Below are 18450 nucleotides of genomic sequence, written 5' to 3' on the forward strand. Positions count from 1 at the left end.
GGATGTACGGTTGTGGAGATGAATGTACCGGTGTGGAGATGGATGTACTGGTGTGGAGATGAATGTACCGGTTTGGAGATGGATGTACCAGTGTGGAGGTGGATGTACGGTTGTGGAGATGAATGTACCGGTGTGGAAGTGGATGTACGGTTGTGGAGATGAATGTACTGTTGTGGAGATGGATGTACTGGTGTGGAGATGGATGTACCAGTGTGGAGATGGATGTACCAGTGTGAAGAAGGATGTACTGGTGTGGAGGTGGATGGACCGATGTTGAGATGGATGTACTGGTGTGGAGGTGGATGTAATGAAGTGGAGGTGAATGTATCGGTGTGCAGGTGGATGTACCAGCCTGGAGATGGATGTACCGGCGTGGAGATGTAAGTTCCAGTATGGGAATGGATGTACCAGTATGGGAATGGATGTACCAGTATGGGAATGGATGTACCGGTGTGGAGATGGATGTACCGGCCTGGAGATGGATGTATCGGCCTGGAGGTGGATGCACTGGTGTTCTCAGCAGTCTCTCCCAATTACAGGTGGTGTGCACCGGGGTTTAGGAAGAATCTGTATATTTGTATTCAGGGATCTCTATGGATGGAGCTATCTGTGCTCTGATACAAATATTTAACAATCACTGCTGAGTTTTTGGCATTATCATTTTGGCGGGGATGGCGGGGTATATAATTATAGACTTGTATGGACATTTATACACTACATGCTGAGATAATTATTTGTGCTGTTATTTGTGAGCACCACTGATTTCATTGTATATTCAGGTTTGAGCCCCGTTCCCCAACCATGCATCCTACCTTATCACTAGATACAGCAAATCATTCACATGACAAGGCCCCATATGTCTAAATGGATCTTTATTGAATATTCGAAGACAATGCGATGCAAAGTGCAGTGAAAGAATTGTAAAACACGCCCTCATTCACCTCTATAGCTATAGGAATTGTGGAGAAATTCATCGTTATTCATTCACTACAGAGGCTGTGAAATCTAAGCTATTTTCTGTGGGAAGCAGATTTTGGCAGTTTGCCAGCCTTCCATTGTAAACACCATGGGGGAGGAGTCTATATTGTGATCTTTGGGGATATTTGAGAATTAGTGACTGCACAGTACATGCAGCTACAGAGGTCAGTGATAGATTCAAGCCCATTTACCTCCAGAGCCCAGTGTGTGTGTTTGGAGCTGTGCATGGCTGTCAGATTGGGAGCAGCGGCTGTGTCCATGCACCTGCTGCATCCCAATTGACAACTATGGGACTGTTGGCACGGGATGCATGCAACATCTGTGCATCCCTGTGCCAGTAAACACAGCCCTGCACAGGGCACAGATTAAATGGCACAGAGACAGTTCAACTCATCATTGCCCTTCTCAGAATGTGCATTAGAAGCTGCAGCAAGTCAGATAGAACCCACCTCATTTCCTTGCTGGAGGACGTCCAACATCATCTAGCCCTTTCCTCCCCAGCCTTACTGTCCCCACCCCTTTCATTGGATTTCAGTTCTTTCATTAACGTAGGTTCAGCATCACATATGGGTGTGACCTAATGCAGTCTACATTCAAATAGATTCTGAATAGGAATGGCCACTCCTCCAGACTGACATCCACCCATCAAGGCATTTTGATATTTGCATAACTCCTTCCACTGCTTGCATCAGGACTGAGGGCTCCTGAGAGAAGTACTGAGGCAGGGTGCTGTAACGTTTTCAGGAAGCTAGGTACAACCAGTGATGGGATTTGGCCGGTTCGTTCAAACCCGTTACTAACATTTTACAAGTTCGCCAAACGGTGCAAGCGGGCCGGTCCGATTCTCCTATAAAAAGGCCGCAGCACTCCGCTCTCCCTGTCCTGCACACAGGGGCAGACTGGCAACGTTCGGCCCAGGGGGAAAGTACAAATCAGAGACTCATGGTGCAGCGATTCGGCCTCCTGTCCTCCTCCTTACCCCCATTCCAGGCTGAAGCCCCGCTCCAGGTACTCTCAACTCACCGGCTGAATCCGGGTTCCCAACCTAACCAGCAGGAGGCGGTTGGGGGGAGCTGGGACAGCTCAGTTGGGGCTGGCAAGGGGAGGAGAGTCTCCAGTGGGGCATGGAACCAGCCTCTGCTCAGACAGTTTAAACCATCTATGCTGGGGAGGGAGGCCTGCACTCTGTCCTTGTCTTCAACCCGTACTCAGTAGGTCAGCAGTGGGGACTTTTTACTTCTCTTCACCAGGAATCCTTTAGGCATGTCTGTGGCAGAAGCGGTGAAGCCTTTTTACAGGTCATCAGAGTGGCCCAGGGGGCAATTGCCCCCCTGCCCCCTGGCCCAGTCCTCCCCTGCCTGCACAAGTGGGGTATAAGTTCTGCACTGCAGGCAGACTTTGCTTCCTGGTTGGCACTGACCTTTTCCCCCATAGGACACTGGCTGGGCTGAGACTCAGCCACCTATTGGCTGATGCGGTAGCAGGAGGCGGGCTTACCGCCTTCCCTTGCCTCTCAGCCAATGGGTGCATTGCCCATTACTTCCAGCAGGCTTCCTGTGAAGTGGCATGGAGCTGCTCTGTAACTGCAAACGGAGGTGAGGAAGGAGAAGTGTGTTATGCTCCAACATGTTTAATAACGGCCAGAAGTGCCTTCCTTCCTCCCTCCCTGCCTCTTTCTTTCTCTCTCCATCCATCTCTCTTTCTTTCCCTCCCCTCTCTCTCTCCCTCCCTCCCTCCCTCTTTCTTTCCCTCCCTCTCTTTCTCCCTCCCTTCATCTCTCTGTCTTTCTCTCTCTCCTTCCCTCCTTCCATCCCCTTTTCTTTCCCTTTCTCTCTCTCTCCATCCCTCCTTCTTTCCCTCTATCCCTCTTTCTTTCTTTTCTTACTCTCTCTCTCTCCATCCCTCTCCCCCCCCCTCTCCCCCCCCCTCTCTCCCTCCCTCTTATTTTCCCTCTCTCCCTCCCTCCATCCATCTTTCTTTCTCTCTCTCACTTTCTATCTATCTCCCTCCATCCCTCTTTCTTTCCCCCCTCTCTCTCTCTCCATCCCTCTCTTTCCCTCTCTCTCTCTCTCCCTCCATCCCTCTTTCTTTCCCTCCCTTTCTCTCCCTCCCTCCCTCCCTCCCTCCATCCCTCTTTCTTTCCCTCTCTCTTTCTCTCCCTCCCTCCATCCCTCTTTCTTTCCCTCTCTCTCCCTCCATCCCTCTTACATTCCCTGTCTCTCCCTCCCTCCCTCCATCCCTCTTTCTTTCCCTCTTTCTCTCCCCCTCTCTCCCTCCATCCCTCTTGCTTCCCCCCTCTCTCTCTCTCCCTCCCTCAATCCCTCTTTCTCTCTCCCCCCCCTCTCTCTCGCTCCCTCCCTCCATTCCTCTTTCTTTCTCTCTCTCTCCCCCCCTCCCTCCACTACTCTTTTTTTTCGCTCTCTCTCTCCCTCCCTCCATCCCTCTTTCTTTCCCTCTCTCTCTCTCTCCCCCTCCCTCCATCCTTTCTTTCTCTCTCTCTCTCCCTCCCTTCATCCCTCTTTCTAGGGGAAGTATTTATGTCCTTTTTATTGTTTTTTTTTTACTAGTCATGGCGGCGATCTGCGATTTTTAGCGGGACTGCAACATTGCGGCGGACAGATCGGACCCCTAACTGACATAGATAATTACACCATGCTTGAAAGTTGGAACTGGCTACTAACATTTTTGAATCCCACCACTGGGTACAACCCCGTGCTGGCCCCTCCCACCAGTTATGATCTCCCTGCATTGCATAGAGAAGTAGAGAGACCCAGCGTCTGAAAATACATAATGAAAATGAAAACGTTTTATATAAAACGTCATTATCCTGTTGATGCAGAAAACACTTCAGCTTTGTAGTCTACATAAATTCTGCCTTGCCCGCTCTATTTACCCCCCCCCCCCCCCCGGATCCTAACCTAGATTTAGCAGATTCCCTTTAATACCAAGTGTGCCTCCCTTCCAGGAAGGACGAGCTCGGAGAATACAGAATGATTCCGCAGCATCGTCCTTAGAAGTCCCACTCAACCCTTGGATAATGTGTTTGTTTTTTTACAATAACCGGCAATATCTTCCTGCGCATTACAAGCGATCCCGGCTGTCAGCATGTAAATGTCCCTTCCAGAGAGGCGTGAATGTACTGAGCTCCGCATGGCGGGAGACGCAAAGACATCTGTGGAGAAGAAAGAAAAGAAAATTGTAATGTCTGTAAACACGAGCAACAGGACGCAGCGTGCAGACTCTGAATTGTGATCTGCGAATCTATACAGTACACGATACTTTGTTATTATAACTCACCAAAACTACTACAAAGTGTCACTCGCTGGAATCTACAAGTGACGGAAACATACAAGACTAGTAATAAGGAATATAACAGAATATTTAAAAAGGAAATCAAGGATGCAAAAATTCTAAATAAACGACAGATTGCAAAAGAGAGAACAGACCCCAAAAAAAGGTCAGGTCTGAGCATGTAGTCCCTTTACAAAATAATCAGGAGTGGGTGACTGGGGACAAAGAGAAGGCAAATGTATTAAATACTTTCATCAGCTCTGTGTATACAAAGGAGCATGGGGGAGCTCATGACCATAATGAGGATGGTAGTGACACAGCCCCAAATGATCCACAATGGCTCAAAAGTGATATGGTGCAGAAATAAAGGTGGATAAAGGGCCTGGACCAGATAGCATCCACCCACGCATCCTAAAAGAATTGAGCTCTATCATTTCAAAGCCTTTGTTTCTAATTTTTAGGGACTCATTAAGGACTGGAATAGAACCACTGGATTGGCGTAGGGCCAATGTGGTGCCTATATTTAAAAAGGGATCAAAGTCTTTGCCAAGTAACTATAGACCTGTTAGTGTAACTTCTATAGTCAGGAAGATACTGGAGAGTTTAATAAAAGACCACATAGATGAGTTCTTGCTTTGAAAAAATATTTTAAGTAACAGACAGCATGGATTCATGAAAGACAGAAATTGTCAAACAAACCTGAGGTGGCTGTGGACGTGGAATATTTGGACAGAGGGGTGGCTGTGGATGTGGTATACTTGGACAGAAGGGTGGCTGTGGAAGTGGTATACTTGGACAGAGGAATGGCTGTGGACGTTGTATACTTGGACAGAGAGGTGGCTGTGGACGTGGAATATTTGGACAGAGGGGTGGCTGTGGATGTGGTATACTTGGACAGAGGGGTGGCTGTGGACGTGGTATACTTGGACAGAGGGGTGGCTGTGGACGTGGAATATTTGGACAGAGGGGTGGCTGTGGATGTGGTATACTTGAACAGAGGGGTGGCTGTGGACGTGGTATATTTGGACAGAGGGGTGGCTGTGAACGTGGTATACTTGGATTTTGCAAAAGCTTGTGACATAGTTCCCCACACACGGCTAATGTGTAAGGTAAAGTCTACTGGCTTGGAAAGATCGGTTTATAAATGGTTAGAAAATTGGCTAAAAGATAGAATTCAGAGAGTAGTGGTTAATGATTCTTACTCTGAATGGTGTAAGGTTATCAGTGGTGTACCCCAAGATTCAGTGTTGGGACTCTTACTTTTTAATATCTTTATAAATGATATCGGGTCTGGGAATAAAAGTACCATTTCAGTCTTTGCAGATGACACCAAGCTTTGCAGTGGAATAACTTCCTTACAGGATGTCTCCAACTTACAGGCCGACCTCAATGCACTGTTTCATTGGGCGGCTATGTGGCAAATGAGGTTTAATGTTGATAAATGTAAAGTTATGCACTTGGGGGATAAAAATATGCATGCATCATACATACTAGGGGGAGTAGTACTAGGGGAATCCATAGCGGAGAAGGATCTGGGGGAATCCATAGCGGAGAAGGATCTGGGGAAATCCATAGTGGAGAAGGATCTGGGGGTTCTGGTAGATCATAAGCTTAATAATAGCATGCAATACCAAGCTGTGGTTTCCAAAGCAAGCAAAGTCTTTTCTTGTATTAATAGAGACATGGACTCCAGAGAGATATCATCTGTACAAATCATTAGTAAGACCTCATCTGGAATATGCAGTTCAGTTTTGGGCTCCAGTTCTTGAAAAGGATATCGGGGAACTGGAGAAAGTGCAGAGAAGGGCAACCAAACTGATAAGAGGCATGGAGGAGCTCAGCTATGAGGAGAGATTAGAGGAACTGAATTTATTCTCTCTTGAGAAGAGGAGATTAAGGGGGGATATGATCTCCATGTATAAATACATAAGGGGGATATAATCTCCATGTATAAATACATAAGGGGTCCATATAGTGAACTTGGTGTTGAGTTATTCACGTTAAGGTCATCACTGAGGACAAGGGGGCACTCTTTAAGTCTAAAGGAAATACGATTTTGTCTCCAAATACGGAAAGGTTTCTTCACCATAAGAGCTGTGAAAATGGGGAATAGACTCCCTCCAGAGGTGGTTCTGGCCAGCTCAGTAGATTGGTTTAAAAAAAGTCCTGGATTCTTTCCTAGGTGTAAATAATATAACTGGGTAATAATATTTATAGGTAAAGTTGATCCAGGGAATATCCGATTGCCTCTCGGGGGATCAGGAAGGAATTGTTCCCCTGCTGTAGGAAATTGGATCATACTTTGCTGGGGTTTTTCCTCTGGATCCACAGCGGGTATAGGATTGTGTATATGGGATTGTATGGTTGGGTTTTCTTTACTGTTTTTTGTTTTTTTATAGGTTGAGCCAGATGGACTTGTGTCTTTTTTTCAACCTGACTAACTATGTAACTCTTTCTATGCAAGAGTAATATCCTGCACTCCATTCATAATGAGCACTTCTTCTACTTTGGCCTCAAAAGAATAGATCGACAAGGCCGACTACCGCCCTTACAGTGCCTTGAAAAAGTATTCATACTCCTTAAAATTTTCCACATTTTATCATGTTACAACCAAAAATTTAAATGTATATTATTGGGATTCCCCCTCAGCCTCCTCCGTGTCCCCCTTTGTTGGTCAGGCTTCCCCTGCGTCTCCTCCCTCCTCCTCCTCCTTCGCCAATAGGATGGCTTCTCCTTTCGGCCAATCAGGAAACGGGTCTCAGGACCCGCTCTGGATTGGACAGGAGGAGAGTCCGTGTGACCATAGCGAATATTCATTCGCTATTGTCACACAACTGGGTGGGCCCAGGGCACAGTGCTCTGCACCCCAAGCCCACCCTTTTTTGAAGCCTATTAGAGCCTCTGGCTCCAATCATGTGCTTAAAAAAAAAAAAAAAAATCCCCCATTGGAATCCATGCATCCAGCACCCTGCATGTAGATTAGGGGGCCAGACGCATAGATGGGGGGGGGGGGGCGGATCCCCGGCACCCCTAATGGACGGGCCGTCACTGGTGGCAACCCTATCAGGGACCCAATTTAGGCATAGGCCAGCAAGTCCCAGGGAGAGTAGAGCTACAGTCACAAGGACCCAACAGCGGGTAAGCCGCCCGTATAACTAACAGCAAGGTATATCGTCTATGGAAAAATAGCTAATATATAGATTTATAAGAAAAGGGCAGGTCAACTGATCCGTCATCCAAACACACCATAATGGTAAGTATTAGGGATCGACCAAATATCGGCAAAGCCGATATATATTGAGGGCCGATATGCACTTTCCCCAATATATCGGAATCGGCACCTGAGGTGACCGATATTGCCGATATTTCGGGAAAGTGCTGTACCGGAGTGATGCCTGCAGCTAGAGGCACCACCCCGATACCGGCGTCCATAGCCGACAGTCGGCTGTCTTGTAATGACAACCGATGTGGCTGAGAAGCCGCTCGGCTGTCATTACAAGGAGCGGGAGGGGACCCGGGCAACCAGCCTGCACGGCCGCCGAAGACCCGATCAAAGCTGCATTCGGCTCTGATCGGGTCTCCATGCAAAAACCCAGAAGTGATGTCATGACTTCGCTTCCGGGTACTTGGTGCCAGATTAAAAAAAATTACAACATTCAAAACAGCCAAACTTGGCGTTTTGAATGCTTTTAAATGCAGAGGAGGGGTTTGGGGTCTAAAAGACCCCCAGATCCCTCCACAAGAGTACCTGTCAAGTAAAAAAAGAAAAAAAAAATGTAACCATTTTAAGCCTGGAAGATTTTGCTGCTTAATGACCAGGCCCTATTTTGCGATGCGGCACTGCGTTATTTTAACGGACAATTGCGCGGTCATGCGACGCTGTACCCAAATAAAATTGACATTCTTTTTTTTTCCACAAACAGAGCTTTCTTTTGGTGGTATTTGATCACCTATGCGATTTTTTTTTTTTTGCACTATAAACAAAAAAAGAGCGACAATTTTGAAAAAAAAAAAAAAAACAATATTTTTCACATTCTTAAAATATGACATTCTCAAAAAAAAAAAAAAACGTAAAAATCAAAACTTTTTAACATTTTAGGCTAATTTGTTTTCTGCTACATATTTTTGGTAAAAAAAAATCGCAATAAGCGTATTTTGATTGGTTTGCGCAAAAGTTATTGCGTCTACTAACTACGGGAAAGATTTATGTCATTTTTATTGTTTTTTTTTTTACTAGTAATGGCGGCAATTATTCGTGATTTTTTTGCGGGACTGCAACATTGCGGCGGACAGATTGGACCCCTAACTGACATTTTTGACGCTTTTGGGGGGACCAGTGACATTACTACAGTAATCAGTGCTAAAAATATGCACTGTCACTGTACTAATGACACTGGCAGGGAAGGGGTTAATACTATTGGTGATCAAGGGGTTAAATGTAAGCCTAGGGGAGTGATTCTAACTGTCGGGGGGTTGGGCTTGTGAGATGACCGTAGAGACATGCGATCTTATATAGAAGGATCGCATGGTCTCTGTGATCATCCGAGGGAGAAGGACGGACGGCTGTGTTTACATCCGTCCTTCTCTGTCAGCGGGGAGAGATCGCTGTGTCAGGCGGCAATCGGAGCCGCCTGACACACGTACTGGCTCCCCGTCTGATGAGCGGGGACGGGAGCACGCCACCGGCGGCGTGCGCTCGCCCCCTACCTCCTCCCAGGCGCGCGCTGTACATGTACTGGGTTTTGCCTGGGAGAGCCAGCCAGCCGCTGTACATCTGTGGCGACTGGTCGTCAAGTGGTTAAATGTATGAAAATATCAGCCCATATTGGCCTATACCGATACGCAATGACCAAAATATCGGTATCAGCAATGAAAAAACGATATCGGTCGATCACTAGTAAGTACATATATTGCATTCTGTTGCTCTAAAACAGGGGTGGGGAACCTTTTTTCTGCCAAAGGCCATTTGGATATTTATAACATCATTCGGGGGCCGTACAAAATTATAAACTTGAAAATGAGCCTGTTATATTTGGTCAGACATTTAATAACTCACCCCTAATGTGATGGCTGCAACTACGTCTCTTTGGTGAGGTGTGTGATGTTAGCTGGTATTGATGATGTTGCTACTTGCAACTGGTTTTCCAGGTTTTCGGTCAGTCTGGAGCGGGGTGCTGCTGGCTGGTACTGCTGTGGGTACTTCTAGCTCAGGCTGGCAGTGCTGGCTGGTACTGCTGGCTCAGGCTGGCAGTGCTGGCTGGTACTGCTGTGGGTACTGCTGGTGGGAAATGCTGGCTAAAGACTCAGGAGCAGCGCCAAGCTGGAGGAAGATAGAGGTTCCTGTATCTCGGTATCTGTGTCTCCTCACAGGCAAAGTGCATTTGATATCGCTCTACCTGTGACTCACTCAGAAAGAAAGGAACCGGAACTATACAAGAAACATTGGCTCCGTTCTGACAGCTCAGCTGCGACAGACAGATCAAGCGGCACGGGGGGGCGGACCAAATGATTTCGGGGGCCACATATGGCCCGCGGGCCATATGTTCCCCACCCCTGCTCTAAAAGGAGCAGGTTTACGAAACAGCACATATAGACATATGCCGGTTTTCGGTAATTCGATATATCGCGGTATTGCATAGCCACGGTATTGTTATTGTGGCATTTTTAAAATACCGAGTTTCTCTGTCAAGTCTGCCTGACTTGTGAATTGATACATTTCAGTGAGCTGGATGACTCATTCACTCACTCAGCTAACACCTTTCAGCATTAAGTCTCCTAACTATAAACAAAAATGATTACATTTGTATCTTTTCCTTCCCTCTGCCAGGGAGAAAGGAAGTTTAACCTCTTAAAGACTGGATCTTTTTCTGACACTTGTTGTTTCAAGTTAAAATCAGTTTTTTTTTTTGCTAGAAAAGTACTCAGAGCCCCCAAACATTTTATATATTTATTTAGCAGAGACCCTACAGAATAAAATGGCGATTGTTGTAATATTTTATGTCACACTGTATTTGCGCAGCAGTCTTTCAAACGCAATGATTAGACTTTAATGAATAAAAAAAAAAAAAAAAACGTAACAGTAAAGTTATCCCAATTTTTTTTTTTTGTTACACAGAGAATCGTGATCTTTATTCCAAGCTAAAAAATCGTGATTCTCATTTTGGCCAGAATCGTGCAGGTCTAATATATATATATATATATACACACACATGCATAGCAGCCCACATTACATTATTATATAGCCATCAAGCAGTGTCTGGCCTACATGGTGATGACTGGTCCTGGCGCTCTGATCCGATGGCCTGGTCTTTAAAGGGGCAAATCCTTGCGATCCAGAAGTGGTTAAACCTGCAGGAGGACCGGTGTTTTTATCTATTAATGACTTTACTATTGCTTTAGGCCTGGTTCACATGTATGCGGGTTGGTGGTTCACATGTATGCGGGTTGGCGGTTCACATGTATGCGGGTTGGCGGCCCACATTTGCACAGGCATAGCAGCCCATTGATTTGAACGGGCTGCTATGCCCTCATTTTCCGCAGAAAAAAGGTGCATGCAGCATTTTTTTAAAATTCAGTGGCCTTGAAATCCATCCTGCTTTTGCACCATGCGACTAACCTGCAGTTCCTGCTCTGGCAAGCTTTCTGCATTTTTTGTATACGTGGGCACGGCATTTAAAAATAAACAGTTTGCGTGTGCAGCAACGGCAGGTAAGTCGCATGGTGCAAAAGAAGGATGGATTTCATGGCCACTGCATTTTTTTAAATTCTGCATGCACCTTTTTTCAGCTGAAAACGCAGGCATAGCAGCTCAAGCCCATTCACATCAATGGGCTGCTATGCCTGTGCAAATGTGGGCCCCCAACCCGCATACATGTGAACCGCCAACCCGCATACATGTGAACCAGGCCTAAAGCAATAGTAAAGTCATTAATAGATAAAAACACCGGTCCTCCTGCAGGTTTAACCAATTAATGACTTTACTATTGCTTTAGGCCTGGTTCACATGTATGCGGGTTGGGGGCCCACATTTGCACAGGCATAGCAGCCCATTGATGTGAATGGGCTTGAGCTGCTATGCCTGCGTTTTCAGCTGAAAAAAGGTGCATGCAGAATTTAAAAAAATGCAGTGGCCATGAAATCCATCCTTCTTTTGCACCATGCGACTTACCTGCCGTCGCTGCACACGCAAACTGTTTTTAAATGCCGTGCCCACGTATACAAAAAATGCAGAAAGCTTGCCAGAGCAGGAACTGCAGGTTAGTCGCATGGTGCAAAAGCAGGATGGATTTCAAGGCCACTGAATTTAAAAAAAATGCTGCATGCACCTTTTTTCTGCGGAAAATGAGGGCATAGCAGCCCATTCAAATCAATGGGCTGCTATGCCTGTGCAAATGTGGGCCGCCAACCCGCATACATGTGAACCACCAACCCGCATACATGTGAACCAGGCCTAAAGCAATAGTAAAGTCATTTATAAACAACACCTCCTTCAGGTTTAACCACTTCTTGACCACAAGGATTTGCCCTCTTAATGACCAGGCCATCGGATCGGAGCCGAGCGCCAGGACCAGTTATCACCAGTTAGGCCAGACACTGCTTGATGACCTATTTTAGGCCTGGTTCACAGAGTCTGTACTGACTGACTATATAATAATGTGCATAAGTGAACCAAATCCCCTAAATTCAGCAATGAAATTGAAGTGAGGTGGAAATTTAATAATTTAAATTTAATAATAGAATACCGTGATAATACCGTATACCGTGGCAAAACCTTAATCAATTAATCGCAGCATGAAAATCTGATACCGTCACAAGCCTAAGCACATATTGATGTTCTAGAAAACACCAGTACCCATTTTTCGCACCTCTGAAGAAGGACTCTACAGTATTAGTCCGAAACATGTTAGAAGGTTATTCACAATGTATGGTGGCCAGCCCGGCAACCTAGTACAGGCAGCCGCATAGTCTCCATACCGTAATGAGTAAGAGCCGGTTCACACTACCGCGACCAGAAAGTCACCCCATGAAGGAGCGACTTTTTAGCGTGACTTTGAAGAGACTTTTGAAGAGACTTTGAAGAGACCTAAATGATAGGTGACTTTGTCTGTGGGGAATGCCTGGCTAATCTTTTTCTTCTTTCTGGAAAGTCTGATCACAGTCGCTTGAAAATAGATAAGGATCCGAATCAGAGGCGACTCCCATTGAAGTCTATGTGCACAAGTCGGATAGAGGTCGCCTTGAAGTAGTACAGGAACCTTTTCTGAAGTCGGAGTGACTTCTGTAGTGCATATTAAGACGGCTCTCATTCATTTACATTGAATTTTTAATGACAAGAGACTTGGGGCGACTTGAGGTCGCACAAGTCGCATCCCAAGTCGGAGTAGTGTGAACCGGGTCTAAAAGTTTACATCTCTACATATGTATCTACATGTATCTCTTTTTAATGGATGTAATGTTTATATACTTCTCTATTTTTACTATTGTATGAATACATTATTTTTTTCTATATTGGTGTCTTTAACCACTTAAGCCCCGGAGGATTTGGCTGCTAAAAGACCAGGGGGTATTTTGCGATTCGGCACTGCGTGACTTTAACGGACAATTGCGCGGTCATGCGATGCTGTACCTAAACGAATTTGACGTCCTTTTTTTCCCACAAACAGAGCTTTCTTTTGGTGGTATTTGATCACCTGTGCGATTTTTTGATCATGCGCTATAAACAAAAAAAGAGCGTCAATTTTGCAAAAATAACAATATTTTTCAATTTTTTTTATATGAAATACCCCCCCCCCCCCCAAAAAAAAGTAAAAATCAAAATTTTTTAACATTTTCGGCCAATTTGTTTTATCCTACATATGTTTGGTAAAAAAAATCGCAAAAAGCGTATATTGATTGGTTTGCGCAAAAGTTATCGCGTTTACTAACAAAGGGAAAGATTTTTGTCATTTTTGTTGTTCTTTTTATTTAACGCGTAATGGCGGCGATCTGCGATTTTTTTTGCCGTAATGCGACATTGGGGCGGACAGATCAGACCCTTGACTGACATTTTTGACACTTTTGGGGGTACCAGTGACATTTCTACAGTAATCAGTGCTATACATATGCACTGTTACTGTAAAATTACACTGGCAGTGAAGGGGTTAACTTTATTTGAGAGGGAGGGGCTGTGTGTGTCCCTAGGGGCGTGATTCTAACTGTGATTGGCTGTGGCTTGAGCTGTAGGAACACTGATCAACGGTCCTACATAGTAGAACCGTATGATCAGTGTTTCTACACAGGGGAGAATGACAGGTGGCTTGTTTATATCAGCCGGCTGCCTTTCTCCCTCTCCCCCGACAATCGCAGAGTGAGCGGCGGACATCGGGTCCGCCGGTCACACGCGCGGGGGGGTCCGTGACCGCGCGGGAGCGCGCCGGCGGTGGCGCGCGCTCGCTCCCCAGAGCCTCACAGGCTAGTGATGTATATATACTTCACTTTGCCTGTGAGGGGCTGACCGCCGCAGTATATCTACTTGCGGCGGTCGGCAAGCGGTTAAAACATGGGTGTCCAACCTTTTGGCTTCTCTGAGCCACATTGAGTGTAGAGAAATTTTCTCAGGCCGCATATAAAATATATACTATAGTTAGGGTATACAAGTAATAAAAAGCAGCCGCGTTCTTCCTGCGCAGCCTCCCCCCTCCACACTAATTTAACACAACTAGAGGATGACCATTGAAATGGAATCAGTATACAGAGGATTACTTCTTCTGAGAGATAATAAAAGAACACTCTAACCACCATAACCACTTCTGTGATTTGAAGTGGTGATGGTGGGAGGAGTCAGAAATGCACATACTGGGATATTTACAGTTATGTGCTGGGGGATAGTTGCACCCCTAGCACATGTGACTTAGGCAGCCAGAAAATGTCATGTCCTTATTCATACATGTATAAACAAGGACATGACATATTATGACAAAACACAACTAGTTATTAAAAAACATATTGCAACAATTTGCACACGCTAATGCACATACCTTTTCTACTTATTTTGCATACTGCTGGCGGTTACTGCTGGGGATCTCGGCATAGAAAAACAGCTATTCAGTCGTATGGATTGCATGAGGACTCGGGGCATACAATGCGATTAGAGGAGAAGCATTTTAACCTCAGGCAACGTGGGGGGTTCTTTACTCTGAGGGCTACAAGATTGTGGAATTCTCTACCACAAGAGGTGGTCACTGCGGGAAGTATGGTGGCTTTCAAAAGACTCTTAGACTTACATCTCAAGGATCAGAACATTCGGGGCTATGTCAGATGATTACAGCCACACACACCTACACAGGTTGAACTGGATGGACTATTGTCTTTATTCAACCTCACCTACTATGTAACTGCTGGTGCGGTTACTGCTGGCGGGTAATGCTGGCGGATAACACTGGCGGTTACTGCTGGCAGGTACTGCTGGAGGAAGCAGCGGCTGCAGTAGAGAGCAGAGCCGCTGCTTCCTGTATGGCTCCTGTCACAGGCGGAGTGCATTTCACATTGCTCCCCCTGTGACAGAGCTGGAACTTTACAGGAAGCAGCGGCTCTGTCACTGACTGCAGACATCCTAAGTCTCCCGCAGCAGCCGGGAGATTGCACGGCACTTGCAGCCTAGTGCGTGCCCATCCAATGCATGTGCAGTCTCTGCCTACAGTTGGTTGGAAGCCGCTGTGGGCTTGCCCCCCGACTCGACTTTCTTCCTCCCCAGAAAAAAAATAAAATTGTCAGGGGGGCAATGGGCCGCATTGGCTAGAGTTCCGGGCCGCATGCGGCCCTAGGGCCGCAGGTTGGACATGCCTGCTTTAAAGTCTATGTGGGGTGTTGATGCAGTTTTCTGCTCACAATTTTTTTCTTTAAATATTTTGGATTGGACAGAACTCTCTTTCTCACACATTCCAATGACCTCATTCATAATGGTTTCTTTTTACAAGTATATAGACATCCCACAAGGGTTTGCTAGCATAGACAATAGGTGTTCCAATTAACAATTAACCATGGAATCCACATCTAGGCAATGCTTTGATTAATCTGGAATATCAGATGGCATGGCCACCGTCTACAGCACAGTCTACAATGGTCTACAACAGGGATCCTCAAACTACGGCCCTCCAGCTCTTGCAGAACTACACGTCCCAGAGGCGTAACTAGAGCCTTCAGGGCCCCGATGCAAGAAACCATGAAGGGCCCCCCCAGATCCCGGGCCGGGCCCTTCCCTTCAAGCCCAGGGCTCTTCCCACTAATCCTGGGGCTCTTTATTCTCGTTGCATGGCCTTTTATTACGGTCCCGCAGCAGGATCCTTTCACAAGTTCTGCAGTGGGCTCCCTTCCTGCAATCTTGGGGCCTCCCCACAGTGGTGCAATGCCAGGGCCCGGTCGCAAGTGTGACTTTTGCAATCCTGGAAGTTCACCCACTGGTTTGCTACTGGGCCCCCTGGAGCATAGGGCCCGGTAGCAATCGCAACCCCTGCAACCCCTGTAGTTACGCCCCTGACACGTCCCATGAGGCATTGTAAAACTCTGACATTCACAGACATGACTAGGTATGATGGGAATTGTAGTTCCTGAACAACTGGAGGGCCATAGTTTGAAGACCCCTGGTCTACTATATGGCAAAGCTCATACAATGTTCCATCATTCTGATACAGTGGAATTAATATATCGTATATTTCTTGAGGGATATTGTGGATAAATATTACTCACCCATTTAAGTAATCCAAACCAAATTCTCTGTGTCCGTTAAGCAGTTGTCCATCATTTTCTCGGTCACCCTGGGCCCCTAATAGACACAGGGTGACTTACACATAAGAGGGACCTCATGACAAGGATTTCCCAACATCTCTAAGGTAAGCTGGGTTCCACAGGACCCCCAACCAAAGTGACTCCCGTCACAGGCACATCATTTTGAAGTGGAAGGAAAATGATAAATGATACAAATAAATATGTGAAAAGTGTGGCTGCATTTGTATTCACCCCCCAGGAGTCAATACTTTGTAGAACCTCCTTTCCCTGCAATTACAGCTGCAAGTCTTTTTGGGGATGTCTCTACCAGCTTTGCACATCTAGAGAGGGACATTTCTGCCCATTCTTCTTTGCAAAATATCTCAAGCTCTGTCAAGATTGTATGGAGAGCGTCTCTGAGCAGCAATTTTCAAGTCTTGCCACAGATTCTCAATTGGATTTAGGTCTGGACTGTGACTGGGCCATTCTAACACATGAATATGGTTTGATGTAGCTCTGGCTGGATGTTTCGGGTTGTTGTCCTGCTGGAAGGTGAACCTCCGCCCCAGTCTCAAGTCTTTTGCAGACTCTAACAGGCTTCCTTCTAAGTTTGCCCTGTATTTGGTTCCATCCATCCATTCTCCCATCAACTCTGACCAGCTTCCCTGTCCCGGCTGAAGAAAAGCATCCCCACAACATGATGCTGCCACCACCATGTTTCACAGTGGGGATGGGGTGTTCAGGGTGATGTGCAGTGTATGTTTTCCCCCACACATAGCGTTTTGCTTTGAGGCCAAAAAGTTCAATGTTGGTCTCATCTGAGCAGAGCTCCTTCTTCCACATGTTTGCTGTGTCCCCCACATGGCTTCTCCCAAACTGCAAACAGGACTTCTTATGGCTTTCTTCCACCAATGTCTTTCTTCTTCTCACTCTTCCATAAAGGGCAGATTTGTGGAGCGCACGACTAATAGTTGTCCTGTGGACAGATTCTCCCACCTGAGCTGTGGATCTCTGCAGCTCCTCCAGAGTTCCCATGGGCCTCCTGGCTGCTTCTCTGATGAATGCTCTCCTTGCCCGGCCGGTCAGTTTAGGTGGACATGTCTTGGTAGGTTTGCAGTTGTGCCATACTCTTTACATTTTCCCATGATGGATTGAACAGCGCTCCGTGAGATGGTCAAAGCTTGGGAGATTTTTTTATAACCTAACCCTACTTTAGACTTCTCCACAACTGTATCCCGGACCTTTCTGGTGTGCTCCTTGGCCTTCATGATGCTGTTTGTTCACTAAGGGCTCTTTCACACAGTGTGTCCGTCGGACAGACTCTGTTTATCTCAGCAGGGGATCGATCCGCCAAACCCCCGCTGAGCAGGAGTATGACAGCTGTTCTCCATGCTGTGTGCAGAGACACAGCTGCCAGAGCCCCATACATCTCTACGGGGGAATCGGATGGGAACGGACCGTCGGTCCGTTCTTATCCGATCCCATCCGATCCGATCCGCTGGACGGATGGAAAATAGGGTTTCCATCCATCCAGATTTGACGGATCGGATCGGATGTCAGCGAGCATGTCTCCGCTGACATCCGATCCCCCATAGAGATGCATTGGGGGACCGTTCAGATCCGCCAAAAAAAATGACAGGCGGATCTGAACGGTCCGCCTGTGTGAAAGAGCCCTAAGGTTCGCTAACAAACCTCTGAGGGCTTCACAGAACAGCTGTATTTATACTGAGATTAGATTACACACAGGTGGAATCTATTTACTAATTTGGTGACTTCTGAAGGCAATCGGTTCCACTAGATTTTAGTTAGGGGTATCAGAGTAAAGGGGGGTGAATACAAATGCATGTCACACTTTTCACATATTTATTTGTAAAAAAAATTTGAAAACCGTTTATCATTTTCCTTCCACTTCACAATTACGTGCCACTTTGTGTCGGTCTATGACATAAAATCCCAGTAAAATTAATTTACGTTTTTGGTTGTAACATGACAAAAATGTGGAAAATTTTAAAGGGTATGAATACTTTTTCAAGGCACTGTAATAACCCGTAGTGCTCTGGGAATCCTTTGCCGTTTATGAACCAGTTCCAGTTTCTGCCAATTCTGACATTCCTCTCTTATATGTAGAAATCAGCAAATTTAGTTTTTTTGCTAAAAAAAAAACTACTTAGAACTCCAAAAAAAATTATATATATATTTTTTCAGCAGAGGCCCTAGACAAAAAAAGGTGGGTGTTGCATATTTTTTGAAAATCGGCCTGGGCAGGAAGGGGATAAAAGTGCCCAATAGGAAAGGGGTTAATACGGCTTTAAGTAATTTTCAGGAAAAATGGCCATTTTTAGCAATGTGTGTGGAAAATGGAAAATGTGTTCTAGCAGTAAAAGGATTAAAAACAAACAAAGAAAACAAGCAGATAAAAAAACAAAAAAATCCCCAATC

General features: G+C 46.0%; 1 protein-coding gene across 2 annotated transcripts in view; it reads left to right on the forward strand.

Moving 5' to 3' along the window:
* The window catches only part of LOC309549185 (ALK tyrosine kinase receptor-like), a 1241121-nt gene that overhangs the window by 757030 nt on the left and 465641 nt on the right, over positions 1 to 18450 (forward strand). The window lies entirely within an intron of this gene.

The sequence above is a fragment of the Pelophylax lessonae genome (assembly GCF_965119305.1).
Source record: "Pelophylax lessonae genome assembly, chromosome: 3".
NCBI classification, from domain to species: domain Eukaryota; kingdom Metazoa; phylum Chordata; class Amphibia; order Anura; family Ranidae; genus Pelophylax; species Pelophylax lessonae.